The sequence below is a fragment of the Felis catus genome, chromosome D2, assembly GCF_018350175.1.
Source record: "Felis catus isolate Fca126 chromosome D2, F.catus_Fca126_mat1.0, whole genome shotgun sequence".
Classification (NCBI taxonomy): Eukaryota; Metazoa; Chordata; class Mammalia; order Carnivora; family Felidae; genus Felis; species Felis catus.
The window spans coordinates 81,312,452-81,327,192 of NC_058378.1; the positions used below are offsets into that span (position 1 = coordinate 81,312,452).

Below are 14,741 nucleotides of genomic sequence, written 5' to 3' on the forward strand. Positions count from 1 at the left end.
CTGTTATTGGCTGAGACGCCCAAGCCACGTGAAAAGGCCACCGGGAAGAGACCAAAACTGGGCTTCTGCTGACAGAAAGCACAGGCCTGTCATGTGGGTAAGCCACGGACAGTGCTCCAGCCCAGTCAGGTCTCCAGATGCCCACAGGCCCAGCCAACACAACAGCCAGCAACAGCAGCACCCACAGGAACCCAGTCCACCCAAAGAATTGTGAGAGGGAACACAGGGTCACCGCTCCTGGAAGCTACTACGTTCCAGGGTAGTTTGTCGTCTTGCAGCAGCAGATAACCAAAGCTCTGCCTACTAACACGATCTAACTTTCTCTTCATGACTCAGGGTCACCATTACGTCAGTTCCTAAACAGAATGATGTCCTCAGACTTCCCTGAAGCGCCCACGGGTCAAAGGCCAGACTACTGGTCTGAAGAGCCACTTTTCTACAGAGATTCAGTCCCCACGTCCCACTTTGGTCAGTGAGCTTGCCCCGTGAGGCCCCCCTCTGCTTTTCTAACCTGCTCTCCTACCTGGCATGTTAGAAACCAGTTAGGCTTGTTTGACAGGAAGACCTGTAAGGTCGAGTCCTCAAAGGGTTCTATGTTGACTCCAGTAAGTCTGAGCAAAGCTATGAAGTCTGGGACATCAGTGCTCAGATGCACTTCTCGCCGCTCTATAGTTCGGAGTTCGGGATTTCGACGGGGCAGTGGCTGAGTCTTCAAGACGGAGGACACCTCTCTGCATTTATCCTGCAACTGACATGAGCCGTGTCAATATTTTCTGGCATATAATTAAATACACATACAAGAGACCCATGTTTCGGCCTTTGGCAAATTTAGTAATACCATCCTAAGTAAGGGAAAACAAATATGGTAGGTTACGTGCCACTCAAAATAAAATTTAGTAAAAATTGTTCTGTTGCCAGTAGCAACTATGTTGCACTCCAAAGAATCTGAAAGATTGGTAATTTGCTCCTTTTCAAAGCTATCTTACCTATAAACTGGGGACTGCATAATCTGTCAAGGACCGCCCTTTGAAGTGAGTCGATTACAACTTTTAAACGAGTACTTATTAAAATACTACAGACCTAACGTAACACGAAACCACCTCAACAACAAAGAATCAGAAGTTGATGTAAGAGGAGCTACATCTTAGTCATTCAGCTGCTTGGCTCTGGTGCAGTAATTCTAGAAATACAGTTCACAGAAACGGAAAGATAAAGTTTGCAAGGGGCTAAGCAAAACAAGGTCGTGAAACCTGTCCGGAGAAACTCTGGTTTAGGTTTCACAGTTCAACGCTCCTCTTCTGCATTTTTCTCCGTGTTCAATTTACTATAAATATATATTCCTCACACCGATCAAATTCTCAAATGTACAACTTTAGGACTTCACGGAGATCTAAAAGGGCCAGTGTGGTCTCATCCGGTCTCACGGCTTCAGTGCCATCCACACGTGGGGGGCTCTCACTTATAGGTCCTGTTAATCCTGGCTCTTAAACTTCCGTCTCCTGTGCTCAACCACCGACTGGTCACCTCCACCTTGGATATTTGACAGGCACTTTAACACGTCCTAAACCGAGCTCCTGATGTTTACCCCAGAGCCACAAACCGGGTCCTCCCCTTCTCGATGACTTCCTCCCTTTCAATGGCTCAGACCCAAAATGCTGAAGTTATTCTTGATTTCTCTTTATCTCAAATTCCCCTGCCTACAAAGATGTGCACATCCTAATCCCTAATCTCTGGAACCTGTAAATCTGTACTTTGCATGCCGTCTTCGTGAAGACGTCATGAAGCGACAGACTCGAGACAGGGAGCCCACCCTGGTGAATCCAGGGTCATCTTGAGTCCTGAAATCAGACGACCTCTCCCAGTTATAGTCAGAGGGAGACAGGACTATGGAAGGGCCAGAGGGATGCCGTGTTGCTGGCTTTGAAGATGGAGGGAGGGCCACGAGCCAAGGAGTGACGTGGGTGGCCTCTGAAAGCTGACAAGGAAGTGGATTCTCTCCTAGAGTCTCCAGAAAGGAACACAGCCCTGCTGGTCCCTCGGCCTTAGCCCAGTGAGGACCTTGATGGACTTCTAACCCACACAACCGTCAGCTCGTAAGTTACCACTAACTGCGGTGACTTGCCCGACCACCTGATCACGTCAGTCCTACTTCCAAAACGCCTCAAGCACTGTGAGCGGCTGGTCACCTGGGCCGCTACAGCAGCCTCATGACTGGCTTTCTGTTTGCACCCTTAGCCCTGCTGTCACTCCTCCACCCAGTCGCAGCGACCCCGTTCAAGTCAGCACGTGGTTCCTCTGCTCAAAGTCTCTACCGGCTTCCCAGCTCCTCTGACTCCAAGGAGAACCCCAAACACTTAACAGGACTGATGGGCCTGGTGGCTCCGGTGGCTCCGGATGGGCCTGGTGGCTCCGCCCTCATCTCCGACCGTCCCCCTCGCTCCCCCCACTTCTAGCCCCGTGGCCCCCTCTGTGTTCCTCGGACACCCTGACGTGTGTGGGCCTGGGGACGTCGTGGCTGCTCCCCTCTCTGAAAGGCCCTTTCCGCAGGTGTCCCCACGGCTACCACCCTTCCTTCGTGAAGGTTTTCTCACACGCCCACCCGGCGAGGGCTCACCGGCCACCCTAAACTTCGACCCACCCCCCCGCCCATGACCCAGACCCACTTCCTAGCCTCTCTTCCTGCTTTGTTTTTTGCCCCTTCATGCTCACCACCGTCTAACAAGGTATGTATTTTTACCTGTTTACCTCGTTTCTGGTGGAAGGCCAGCACCACTCAGCAGAGCTGTGTCTCTCTCGCTCACGGCCGTCTACAGCAGAGTCCGCATGCTAAGCCTGTGTAAATATTGGTTGAGTGAATCATGTTAGCACTTCAGAGATATTTTTGTTCGGCTTCCCAAGTTGCCCCACGTTGTGTCAGGGACAAAGTCCTTCAAAGCGCCTCAGGATCTGGTTCCTCCCATGTGCCGGGGCCTTCATTTCACGCCGAGATGCTGGTGACAAGCTATTGCCACTAGGCTTCCGGGTTTCTAAAGGCTCTGGCCCGAAATGCTGGTGAATTCCCAGGTTCCAAAACTGAAACGTTTGTACGGGCTCTTGGTTTCCCCTTGAATCACACACCCAAGCCACAGTTAACTCTTGTTTCCACACCGAAGGTGCGTTTCTCTCGAGCCTTTCCGAAGAGTCGCCGAGCTGCCCTGAGTGGTGATGGAGGTGCACACCATGCTTGGGGCAGGCCCCTGACCTTCAGAGCTCCCGGAGATGACCAGTACTGGGGAGCAACGTCCTTCTGGATTAGGAAACCACTCAACCATCTGTGCTTATTATCCTTTCCCCACGTTTTGAGTCTCTCTACTCAGACTGTTATCGGAGCGCTACCTACCCTCTCGGGTAATTTCCACAGTCTGAGCCCACATACAGTGGGTGCTCAGTTAGTGATTAGAGGCTGAGCAGATACTGACCGAATCGCTTTCTGTTCTTCAGGGATCTTCCACTTTTAAGACTAACATCTGTTTTATTACAGGCACTATTCATGATCTAAAAGGTTCGCCCTGTCCTCAGGTTTTCTCATCCTCCACGCCTAGGTTTTTGGTCTTTCGTTCACTTACTCGGCCAGTACCTGGGGGCCCACCAAGTGTCTGTCCTGTAGACACAGTGGTGCCACAGAGACAGCAGGCAGGTTTGGGTCCTGTCCTCAGGGAGCTCACCGTCCCTCGAGGCAGAGCACGGGGTGTGAAACACGGATGGTCTGGGACACGCGGACTTAGTCTTATGGTCAAGGAACTAAAAGAAGGAGGACGTGGCTGGTACCTGAAAGGCGAGAGAAGGTTCTGGGACAGTTGCGCTCACAGAGGAGACGTGGCCACGTCACCAGAGACCCGATGTGCTACAGAGATGGCGTTTTATTTTAAGTGCCATGGGCCAAACTCACCCGGTCATTTTTTTTTTTTTTTAATTTTTTTTTTCAACGTTTATTTATTTTTGGGACAGAGAGAGACAGAGCATGAACGGGGGAGGGGCAGAGAGAGAGAGGGAGACACAGAATCGGAAACAGGCTCCGGGCTCCGAGCCATCAGCCCAGAGCCGACGCGGGGCTCGAACTCACGGACCGCGAGATCGTGACCTGGCTGAAGTCGGACGCTTAACCGACTGCGCCACCCGGGCGCCCCTCACCCGGTCATTTCTCAACCCAAACTTTTATGTTTTACACTTCTGGTTTTCTTTACAATTCTCCTCCTAAATTGGATATATTACTCTATTTGTTAATACTAAAAATTATAATTTTCTTAAAGTCATTAGTGAATCAAGTTGTAGGAGAGCTGGTAACAGTTGAAGGCAAAGGGCAGAATGGCACAGAGAGTGGGGTTATGATCTGGTTTAGCAAGCAGGGGAATAAATCATTTTCACATAAAAAAAATCTTAAGATTAAAGACTAACATCTCTTGAGCATTTCAAATCATTTTCCCATAGTCTATGAAAATAGTCTGCTCTGTGTGATCTAATTTACAGCCAGTCCCTTTCACATCCACTCTTTAGAAAAAGGGTTGTGGGAGAAAAGGGAATGAACACACATACACACACACACACACACACACACACACACACACACCCCTTACCTTTCAAAAAATTATTCTTTTTATAGGACTCTCAAATCTGTTGTGACCCTATTTGACCCATGAATTTTTCTTGAAGAATCACTGTTAGTTTGTATCGAAACCTTAAAAATAGTTTAGTGTCTATTTAATGTCTCTTCGTATTCTGTACAGCAGTAAATGTTTTATTACTAATATATTTGCATATAGGATCAAACAGAACCAGTCATAAAAAGAAAAAAAAAAACCCTAAGGATGAATCTTCTACAAATACTAAGCTTCATAAGTTGTGCTTTTGTCATTTGTATCCCCAAACTCAGATATTCCCCAGTGTCCCAGATTACTGGATCTCCTAGGAGAAACACTACCCTTGATAAAGTGAGCTCTGATCTCTATTATGATAGTCTAAGGGCTGAAAAATAAAAAGTATTAATTCTGGCCATTTACGGGAGCAGCGTGGTAAAAGGAGACCTCTGTCTACGCGGAATCTTTGGAACCAAGCTGTAACACTAATGCAAACACTCAGAACACGCACTCAACACGTTTACTCGGATTTTCACTTTGCCCTCTTGCTCTAGGTTCACGGCAGACTTCCTAAAGTCAAGATCCATTTCCAAGCCCTCTTTACAATTCTATGAAATAAGACAGAAGGCTTTGTACAGACGTGATCAATAAGTATCTGCCGAACTAATAAACAATATCCTTGTAACCCATAATTATAATGTTTAGAACACAGGAGGTTAATGAGGCATTACGAGTGACTAATAACTGTCTTCAGGATAAAAGGCTATTATTTTTTAGAGAACAGGATCACTGATCCAACATTCCATGCCAATTCTATTCAGAATGCTTATTTGTAGCAACATAAAGAGCTTGCACCGCATGTAAATCAACCCATTGCTTCCTTCATTGAAGAAGTCTTGCTATTAAAAATGTCAGCTCAGCAGAACAGTATGATTAGTGCCACAGTGTACTGACATCTGGCACAAGCCCCTTATCTCACTGCAGACCAGTAACAGTCTGTGGACGGACACTGGTTCGCAGACCACACTTTGAGAAGCACGGTTCGATACTGCTACTAAAGTCGGACCAGTAACAATAATGGTAATGACGATAATTCTATCAATTAGCCTTTATAGAGCGTGCTTATTGGGTGCCAGATGCTCTAGGTACTTAAACACTTTGTATGGATTATTTCATTTACACTCTTAAAGACCCCATGAGGGTTCACTTTATTATTTCCATTTTTCAAGTGGGGACATTTAAGCCATCAGAGCTTTAGTTAATTTCTCCGGCTTCTAAGAGCTCGTCCGTGGCAGAGCAGGTGCGTGAAGTCGGGAAGTCTGATCTCAGCTCAACCTCAGTTAAGTGTAGAGCGGGTGCCTGACCGCGTTGTGCCACACTGCTTCTGGACTGCACACAAGAACACGGGCTCACGCCGGAACACTGTGGGCTGAAGAAACACTTGACGCTATGGGGGATGTCAGGCAGGGTGGTCTGGAAGAAATACCATACAACAGAAAATGTGTAGTTCCCTTATGGAAAGAAAAACGTTGAAGATGTTTGAAAACCATGGTTATAATCACCCACGTGGAGTTACAAATATTTAACATGTAAACTTTATCTCCCAGGCCTGTTATACTTTAATTGACACAATGGGCTTATCATTACTAGGACTTTTAGAAGGTTACCCCGTTGTTTGCTTTTGTTTTAATTGGCTCGGAGCTCCCCAAAGCACATCCCTTTGGTTTCTAGCATCTACTTGAAACCTTTCTTGGACTAGATAAAAGCTAAACATTTATTAAAAAAAACAAAACAAAACAAAACAAAAACTTTACTGCCAGACTTCTAACAAGTTGACTTTGTTTTGATCTTAAGTAAGCAAATTAAATCAACTGACTTTAAAAACACGCCAATTTCAAAAATGATTCACTTTTAACTCAATATTGGTTCATTCCAAATACTGCTTGGGGGCGCCTGGGTGGCTCAGTCGGTGAAGCATCCGACTTCGGCTCAGGTTCATTATCTCGCTGTTCTTGAGTTTGAGCCCCGCCTCGGGCTCTGTGCTGACATGACAGCTCGGAGCCTGGAGCCTGCTTTGGATTCTGTGTCTCCCTTTCTCTCTGCTCCCCCCCTGCTTGTACTCTGTCTCTGTCTCTCTCAAAACTAAGTAAACATTAAAAAAAAATTTTTTTTAAGTTAAAAAAAAATACACCCTGAATAACCAGTCCTGCGCAATTAATATAAGAATCCTATGTTCCACTGGTAATTTAAGTTTTTTTAGACTTATATACAGGAAGATCTCCCAAGCGCAATCAATACTTACATATCATAACAACCTATCACTTCTCATATGCAAATTCAGAAAGGGTTTTATTAGAATCTCAAATGACTGGGCCATTTCATGCTTTCAATATGGCTTTGTTTTACTGAATAATACTCTAGAAACTAATATCTGAGTAAAGGTCTGCTAAAATATTAATTTGGCTTATTTATGCAGTCTAGTTAGATATCTGAGCAAACGGGTGAGATCTAGTAGAAGCTGAAATCTTAAGAACAGGTTACTGCAGCCTTCGCTAGGAAGTTAACATTGTTATTTTTACCACCAACAAATACAAAAGGAACTTACACCCACCTTTTTGTAAAGACCGGATTTGTTTGGGGCATCACCATAACTCCCGAAGCTACGTTTTGCTTGAATTATTCCAAATGGAGATTGTGAAAAACCACAAATATCAGCAAATTGTCTTTTCTTAACACAGTAATGGATAGTCACTTTTCAGTAACTTGAATAAACCAATAATAGTTTGATAAACTGTGTCATGCATTCTATGGCAGGTGGAAGAGAAGAGAATTATTCCAGGCAATGCCAATGCATGAACCCCTCAAGAGTAGGGGTTCTGTTTTATTAGTCCTCCCACATTTTGAGCTTCCTTTTTTGGCCACGCCTCTTTCGTCCCCTTGGGTTCTTCCACTGCACCCACCGCATGTCAAATAACCGTGCACCCCAGGGTTCCATCCTCGACTCTCTCTTCTCGTTCCACATCCTCTCCCGGGGGAAAAATCGTTCATATTTTTGCTTCGATGACTGAATGCTTCATCTCAAGTTCTACCTTAATCTCAGACTTCTTTCGTTAGGTCCTGACCTACATGTCCAACTACTAGTTAAGGGACATCCCCATTTAGGAGATGGGCATTCAAAGGAACTGAACTCATCCCGTCTGCACTTCTCACACTCCTTAAAAATAGAAAAGCCCTCTTTCCTTCTTTTGTGTTCTGGATTTCAACAATTAGCGGAACAATTCCCCCCATCACCTGGGCATCATCCCTCTCCACACGGCTTCTGCCTCTTCGCATCCTACAGCCCCAAACTGGCTGTTCGGACTTCTCTCCCTATTCACGGCCCTCCCAACCGCCACTGTGATTTGATCATTTCTTCATGGGATTACTACAAAGCCTCCAACTTTGTTTTTTTCTGCCTCTAGTTCTGGCTCTCCACCAATCTGTCCTTCACATGCAGCCAGTGGCCCCTTTCAAATGGAGAAGTGATCACGTCACTGACCCAAATCCTTCTCATTACCTTCAGGATAAAAATCTCACTCTTTGGGTTCTTTCTGATTTAATGCCTCTCTGCCCCTCAGCTCCACTTCCTTCTGTGCTCTTCTAGTAAGTTCTCTCTGCTCCAGCCACAATGAACTCCTGCTTAGAGTTGCTTTCCTGTGCCTCTGTGCCTTTGCCCAAGCTGTTCCTCTGCCTAGGAAGCCCTCACACAATCCGTCAGTCATTTCCTACTCCCTTTACGAAGGGCGATCCCCAGGAAGTACCTAACATGTTACGGATGTTCCATAAACGTTTGCTAGACTCCTGCAATGACAACCATTTATGTTTAAGGAGTTCTTTACAATATAGGAGATATTTTCACTCACATCTATAATCACATTTAATTGACTTTGATTTTCAAAACTGGACCGTGAAGACAATCACTGCAGATCTCATTCTCCCCAGTTATCCACGAGGAAACAGGGCTCCTAACTTTCCAAAGTGGCATAGCTCAAAATTAACGCAATCATCCCTGACTAAAAGCTTGTCCTTTTTTATTATTATCCTAAATTATGAGCTGAAAACCCACGATGAGCTAAAAGGGGGTACTGGACTTAGCTCCCCAAATGTTTAATCAGAGGCACAGCCCCAGGCACATCAAATGACAGAAAACTCCACAAGGGCGTATAGTACAGGGCCGGGTGCCAAACTGGCTAGTGCCCCCAGTAGGCGAGAGAGAAGTGCATTTTGTGAGCATTAGCCTAATCCTGGAAGACTTTCCAGATGCGGGGGCAGCAGCATGGGCCTGATGCCCAATTACGCTAAGAATGAGTCAAAACTGAAAGAGCATTCCTTGAATCCAACGATTTGAGTGCGGACCTCTACAGGTCTGAAGGACAAACAGGAAACAAGCAGACCCGAATCTGTTTTCCTTGACTGAACTTTTGTTAAGTTTCAGAAACGCGTGGAGATGGGGGCGCCTGGGCAGCTCCGTCGGTTGAGCATCCAACTTGGGCTCAGGTCATAATCCCGATTGTGTGTTGATTTTAGGGGATAGTGTGCTTAGGGGAGAAATAACTGGCTGAGGGGGTGAAAGTGGGGGAGGGAAAGGTATAAACACATCTAAAGACGATTCGTGGGTTGGAGCCCAGTGTCAGACTGTGTGCTGACAGCTCGGAGCCTGCTTCGCATTCTGTGCCTCCCTCTCTCTCTGCCCCTCCCCAGCTCGCAGTCTGTGTGTGTGTCTCTCTCTCTCCCAAAAATAAATAGACGTTAAAACAACTAAGACAAAAAAAAAGTGGAGAAAAAAGTACCCTCCCTCTGGCAAAACAAAAAACAAACAAAAATCCAGTAACAAAAATGAAGACTTCCTCTGACTTATGATACTAAGGCTAGGAAACAGCAGTAATTTGCTTTTCTTTCTTTAAAAAAAAAATCATCCTATTTGCGTTAAATAACGTTAACTTCCTATGACAATTATGTTTACTTTGAATTGCTGCAGCTAAGAGATTGGAGTAAGAAAAAGAGAGGCTATGTCTGTCCCTTCACTGCCACCTTATTCCCTGGTGACAGTGCTTTGGTTTGCTATGTTTAGTTAAGCCATCAGCAAAGAACATAATGTAACTATTCTATCTAATTTGATGAGCTTGGGAATTTCATTAAAAATCAGGACTTTATTGTTTTTCGCCTGGCCACCAATTACATCCTGAGCAGGCCAATGAAAGAAATAGAAAACATGTGGCCGGAAATCCCCAAAAGGGGCAACCAATACCTTTACCGTTCATCTCAACCCCTATCCCCTTAGCAACTTTCTGACCTCAGGATAATGAAACATATCCCTTTATCTAAAGCAATTTCTCTAAAACGCTCTTTTCACTCGTTGGACAGACACAAGGACACCGTACCAGGTGCTGGACGGAGAAAGAGAAATGAATGTTGTCTTTAGATGTGTTTATACCTTTCCCTCCCCCACTTTCACCCCCTCAAGCAGTTATTTCTTCCCTAAACACACTATCCCCTAAAATCAAATGTGGCTTTTCACAGTTGCCAACTATTACCTGAAATATTTCAATGCAAGATTTCCTCAATGTCAAGTTCGTAGCTACTGATAAAATCATTTTTCCATACCGCCAAGCATAAAGTACTTTCCCAACACACATTTCCATTTTTCCAACCTTAAAATCTGCACGCAACCACCAAACTCTTGAGTCCTTGTTACGTCAGCATGGAGATCTACAATATTGTTTCTTCGTTCTTTTTAAATGCAAATACCGAATCCTTTCCTGTTTGAGAAAATACAACCCTACCTCTTTTATGTGTTCATAAATACCAGGTTTTTATCACTCTCTTGTCACTTTGATTATGATATTACTAATGGACACCGCTATGTTGGTTTCTTGGATGGAAAGACCAATTCACAATGTTGCTAATGGGTTGAAAACTAGCGTTTGCAAACACGGGTACTCCAGAAGCGCTGTTGACCTTAGATGCCGTTCGTCTGAAAATGCATCCCCTGTCTCTAAGTGTCAGGGAACAGGTAATTAAGGTGCCATGAAGTGTTTACTTTCCAATCTGAATTTATTACTTCAATATTTTAGTTCATGAGTTATGGGTTCTGTAGAGATCACACTGCTTGTCAATATCCACGCATAAACCTTCTTGCTTTGACAATTAATCTGAAAAAGGCCCAATACAGTCCGAGAGAGGAACAGCCTAGTTTGGTGGAACATAATAAACGTCCACTCCCCTCATAGAATATATGCTTCTCAGGTTCAATTAACCTCTGAACGATTCTCTTTCTAAGAGGAAAGCAATTTACCTTGGCGTCCTTGTCATCTACGGAGTGGAAATCTCTCTAGTGGCAAAGAATGAGTAATGGCTTACACGACCCAAAAAGGGCTCTCTTCATTTCCCTCCGGCGCTGTCTAGAGCAGCGGTAGGAGCTGGCAGAGGAGCCATAATCGGCAGATACGAGCACGAAATCAATCATGCAGTTTCCACCCGCCCGCACTTGCCTTCTCAATCTTTTCCCTGCCTCTCCTCCATTTTTCTTCCCTCTTTAAGGCTGCTCGTTTTTCTTAATCTTTGACTCTCTCTCCTGGTTGTTTGCATTTTTACAACCTACCAGACACAATCTCCTGTGATCCTCAAAGCTTCCTTAACAGCACAACGGGCACCAGGACTTCAAAACCCACTTATTAGGATACTATTGTGTGGGATAACGTTACGTTTGTTTAACAGCCCTCTAAAGTTTTGGTACAAAATACGTGGACTCCGCAGCTCAACCGAAAACGGGGAGGACTGAAATAAAACACACACACACACACACACACACACACACACACACACACACACACACACGATCCAACCGGAAAGATCCAACCCCAGGCCCACTGCCTGAAATGTGATACTTGGGATGACAGTGCAATGTGGGGCACCGGAATTCTCCTGGGTTTCATGATTCCAGGGACACACTTGGCCCACCGCCGACCACAGAAAAGGCTCTCATTGGCTTTACGCTTCCCATAAATGCGGCCCCGGGGGACCACCCTCCCCGGGCCCGGCCGACGCCCCGGCTGCCGAAGGAGCCCCTGTGAGGAGGGCTGGGGTGCCAGGGTTCGCTCCTGCCGCTGACACGCGGGCTGCGGGAGGCAGCAGCGGGGACGCGGCCCCCACCCGGGCGGTTCCGGGAGTGGGGGCGGGGTCGTCCGGGGCCAACGGGCGGGCAGGGGGCCCCCGGGGCGGCGGGGGGCGCGCGGAGCCCCGGCGGCCGCAACAGGTGCGCCGCGGCCGCCCACCCGCCCCTCCCGCCGCCCGGCCGGCCTTTACCTGCAGCGGCGGCTCCCGAGTCCGGGGAGGGAGGCCCGGGCCCGGCCGCCCTTCCCAGCCGGGCAGGCCGAGCTCGCCGGACGCACGGACCGACGGACCGACGGACACCTCGGGAAGGAGACTGGGGGGCCGGAGGCCCCCGCCCCGAAGGCCCGGGCACAGACCCCGCCGAGAGCGCGAGGGCTACTGGGGGGGGGGGTGGGGGGCGCGACCGCCCGACCGGGCCTCAGGGGCAGAGTCTCCAGCCGACGACCGGGTCGTCACCCTCGCTCGGTGCCCCCGGCGACGCGCGGGCCCTCGCGCTCGCCCGCGTTTCTGGGCGGTTTTGGTCCCTCCCTCTCGCCGTCCTTCTGGCCCCTCCTCCCCGCCCTCCGGGTTGTCAAGGCAACCTGAGCGACGCCGGCCGCGGCGGAGAGGCGTTAGGAGGGGCGGCGCCGGGGGCTCGGCCCTTGGGGGCCCGGGAGCGGCTGACCATGGAGCCCCAGAGTAAGGGGGCCCGGCGGGGCGGGCCGGGGCCTCTCGGGGGCGAGGGTGGGCGCCCCGGGCGCGGTCCGCCGGCTTTTGACACGGAAACAACGGTTCTCCCCCGTCGCGCTTTTCTCTCCCGGAGGGAGCAGAGGGGCTAAAGCCGCGGCGGGAGGCCCGCGGGGTCAGGAGCGCCGAGGGAGGGCGCTGGGAGCCGGAGGGACGCGAGAGCTGGGGAGTGTGGCCCGGGGGAGGCAGCGCCCCCGCGGCGTGCTTTCCTGAAATTGCAACCGAGCAACTCCGTGCGCTCTCAGGACCACGCTCATTGTTGTCATTTTAGTTTAGTCCGTTTCGCTGTAAAGAGCCGTCCTGCTTCTAAAACGTCAGCAACTGAGCAGGCAGCGAGGCTGGGTCTTGCATTTACGACGGAGACCCCGTCCTCCCCCGCCCCCTCCATAGTCGCTGATTTAAAGGAGAAAAAAATGGGGCTTTTGTCCAAGCTTATTCGATTCATCGCTAGGGGTCCTACGAGGTAGGACTCTCCAAAACCAAACAAAACAAGAATCCTTTTCCCGTTTCCCACATTGTTTGGCAAAAGGTGGGCAGTCTGGAGTGGCGAGATCTAATACGCGCTCCGACTTATCTGGGCTCCCCGGCCCCCAAACCTCTCTAGGGCCGTTGTGCTCTGTCCTCCTTTTCCAAGCTAATGCCTTGTTGCTCCTTTTGCTCTTAAAACAACAACAGTGTTTTCTACGGACACTTGGAAGGCCTTAAACCTTTATAGAAGGGTACATCCCGTTTGACTCTCAAAACCAAGTCGTCTTTTCTTGGACAATTTGAGAAATGGAAGTAATCAGACCAAATCCATTCTCTGGGAGAAAGGCTGGCATTTAAAAAAGTCATTAGTTTCCAGCAAGAAGGTTTTAAAGGTTGGTTTCCTTTCTTTTCACTCATGTGCTGGGGCAAAGCTTACAAGTTGTGAGTTACAGTTGCTTGAGTTGAATTTATACACTATTTCTGCCATTTGCATGTATCTCACTGGATGCTATGTCTTTAACGCAACTTGTTGAAAGATGCTGAATGTGCAACAGTGCTAAAATGTTTGTGGTCAAACTGATGCTGGGCTGCGTATGTTCTCTGTTTAGGGAAGAGATGAAATGAAATCTATCTTTTAGAAACAGCCCCTCTATTCCTTCAGATATATGTTATTGTTTAAATGTGTGAAGTTTACATTTCACTTAATTCAGTGCTCACTGTCTTTATCCACTCACTCATTCATAGTATCTATTATGTTCCAGACACTGCTCTGGAGATCGGGAGTGGGGCAGTGGTTGGGTCATCCCAGGAAAACCCGGGAGAGACCCGGGGAACAAACCTCGCCTCTCTGAGGTCTGAAACTGGGGGAGAGGAGATGGACAGAAAGCTTCTGGGAGGAAGTGATAGGAGGCCTGCAGAACGACCCAGTGAAGAGTAAGGGAAAAGGGTGGACGCAGAGGGAACCCCTGATATGTAGGCCCTGAGACTTGAAGGGCGGTGTGGGTTTGAAACTCAAGAGTAGGAAGATGAGTAAAGCTGTAGCTAGGAAGACTCGGGCGTTACAGTGGCGTAGAAAAAAGACAAGTCTGGAAAAGCCAACAGGAGCCAGATCATGAAGGCTTTATAAAACTATGTAGTAAATGTATTATGTGTATGAATTATACACTTATATCCCGTCGCATTGGGTTTTGAGGTGGGTGGAAAATTTTTGTTAACTAATCCGTGCCTGGGGAACAACTGTACGTTTATTCCTTTCCACATATTCTTAAATGCTTTTATCAGTTTAATGCTTTTATCAATTTAATGTTATAATCCAAACAATCACCATTTACCTTAGGAAATTCTTTTTTTTTTCTTTTAAGATTTTCTTTTGTTTTTTAATTTTTTTTTATGTTTATTCGTTTTTGAAAGACAGAGAGAGGCAGAGCACAAGCAGGGGTGGGGCAGAGAGAGAGGGGGACGCAGAATCTGAAGCAGGCTCCAGGCTCTGAGCTGTCAGCAGAGCCCGACGCACGGCTTGAACTCAGGAACCGCGAGATCATGACCTGAGCTGAAGTCAGATGCTCAACTGACTGAGCCACCCAGGCGCCCCAAGATTTTATTTTTAAGTAATCTCTACACCCAAGTTGGGGCTCTGACTTATAACCCCAAAATCAAGAGTCACATGTTCCACTGACTGAGCCAGTCAGATGTCCCAGGAAATTCTTTCACAGTCTAATGAGCACCATTTTGGATAAATATTTGCTAAATCATTTGCTGTTAGTTAATATTTAAAGGACACCA

The 14,741-nt window shown here is 47.5% G+C and overlaps 2 protein-coding genes across 16 annotated transcripts in view; one reads left to right on the forward strand and one right to left on the reverse strand.

The window, feature by feature from the left end:
• DHX32 (DEAH-box helicase 32 (putative)) overlaps positions 1–14,741 on the reverse strand; it is a 59,340-nt gene that overhangs the window by 41,427 nt on the left and 3,172 nt on the right. For 3 of the 13 annotated variants that reach the window (XM_011287615.4, XM_045041025.1, XR_006587528.1), the window contains exons 2-3: positions 2,738–2,832; positions 524–748 (exon numbers count right to left, since the gene is read on the reverse strand). The gene's annotated coding sequence lies outside the window, so the exon portion shown is untranslated. Of the gene's footprint in view, positions 1–523; positions 749–2,737; positions 2,833–11,957; positions 12,191–14,741 lie in introns of those variants that run through there. The other 10 variants (XM_011287616.4, XM_045041026.1, XM_011287617.4 and 7 more) reach the window with 7 other exon arrangements.
• Positions 12,306–14,741, forward strand: part of FANK1 (fibronectin type III and ankyrin repeat domains 1) — a 104,611-nt gene continuing 102,175 nt past the window's right edge. The window contains exon 1 of one of the 3 annotated variants that reach the window (XM_045041030.1): positions 12,306–12,443. The gene's annotated coding sequence lies outside the window, so the exon portion shown is untranslated. The remainder of the gene's footprint in view (positions 12,444–14,741) is intronic. The other 2 variants (XM_045041034.1, XM_045041033.1) reach the window with 2 other exon arrangements.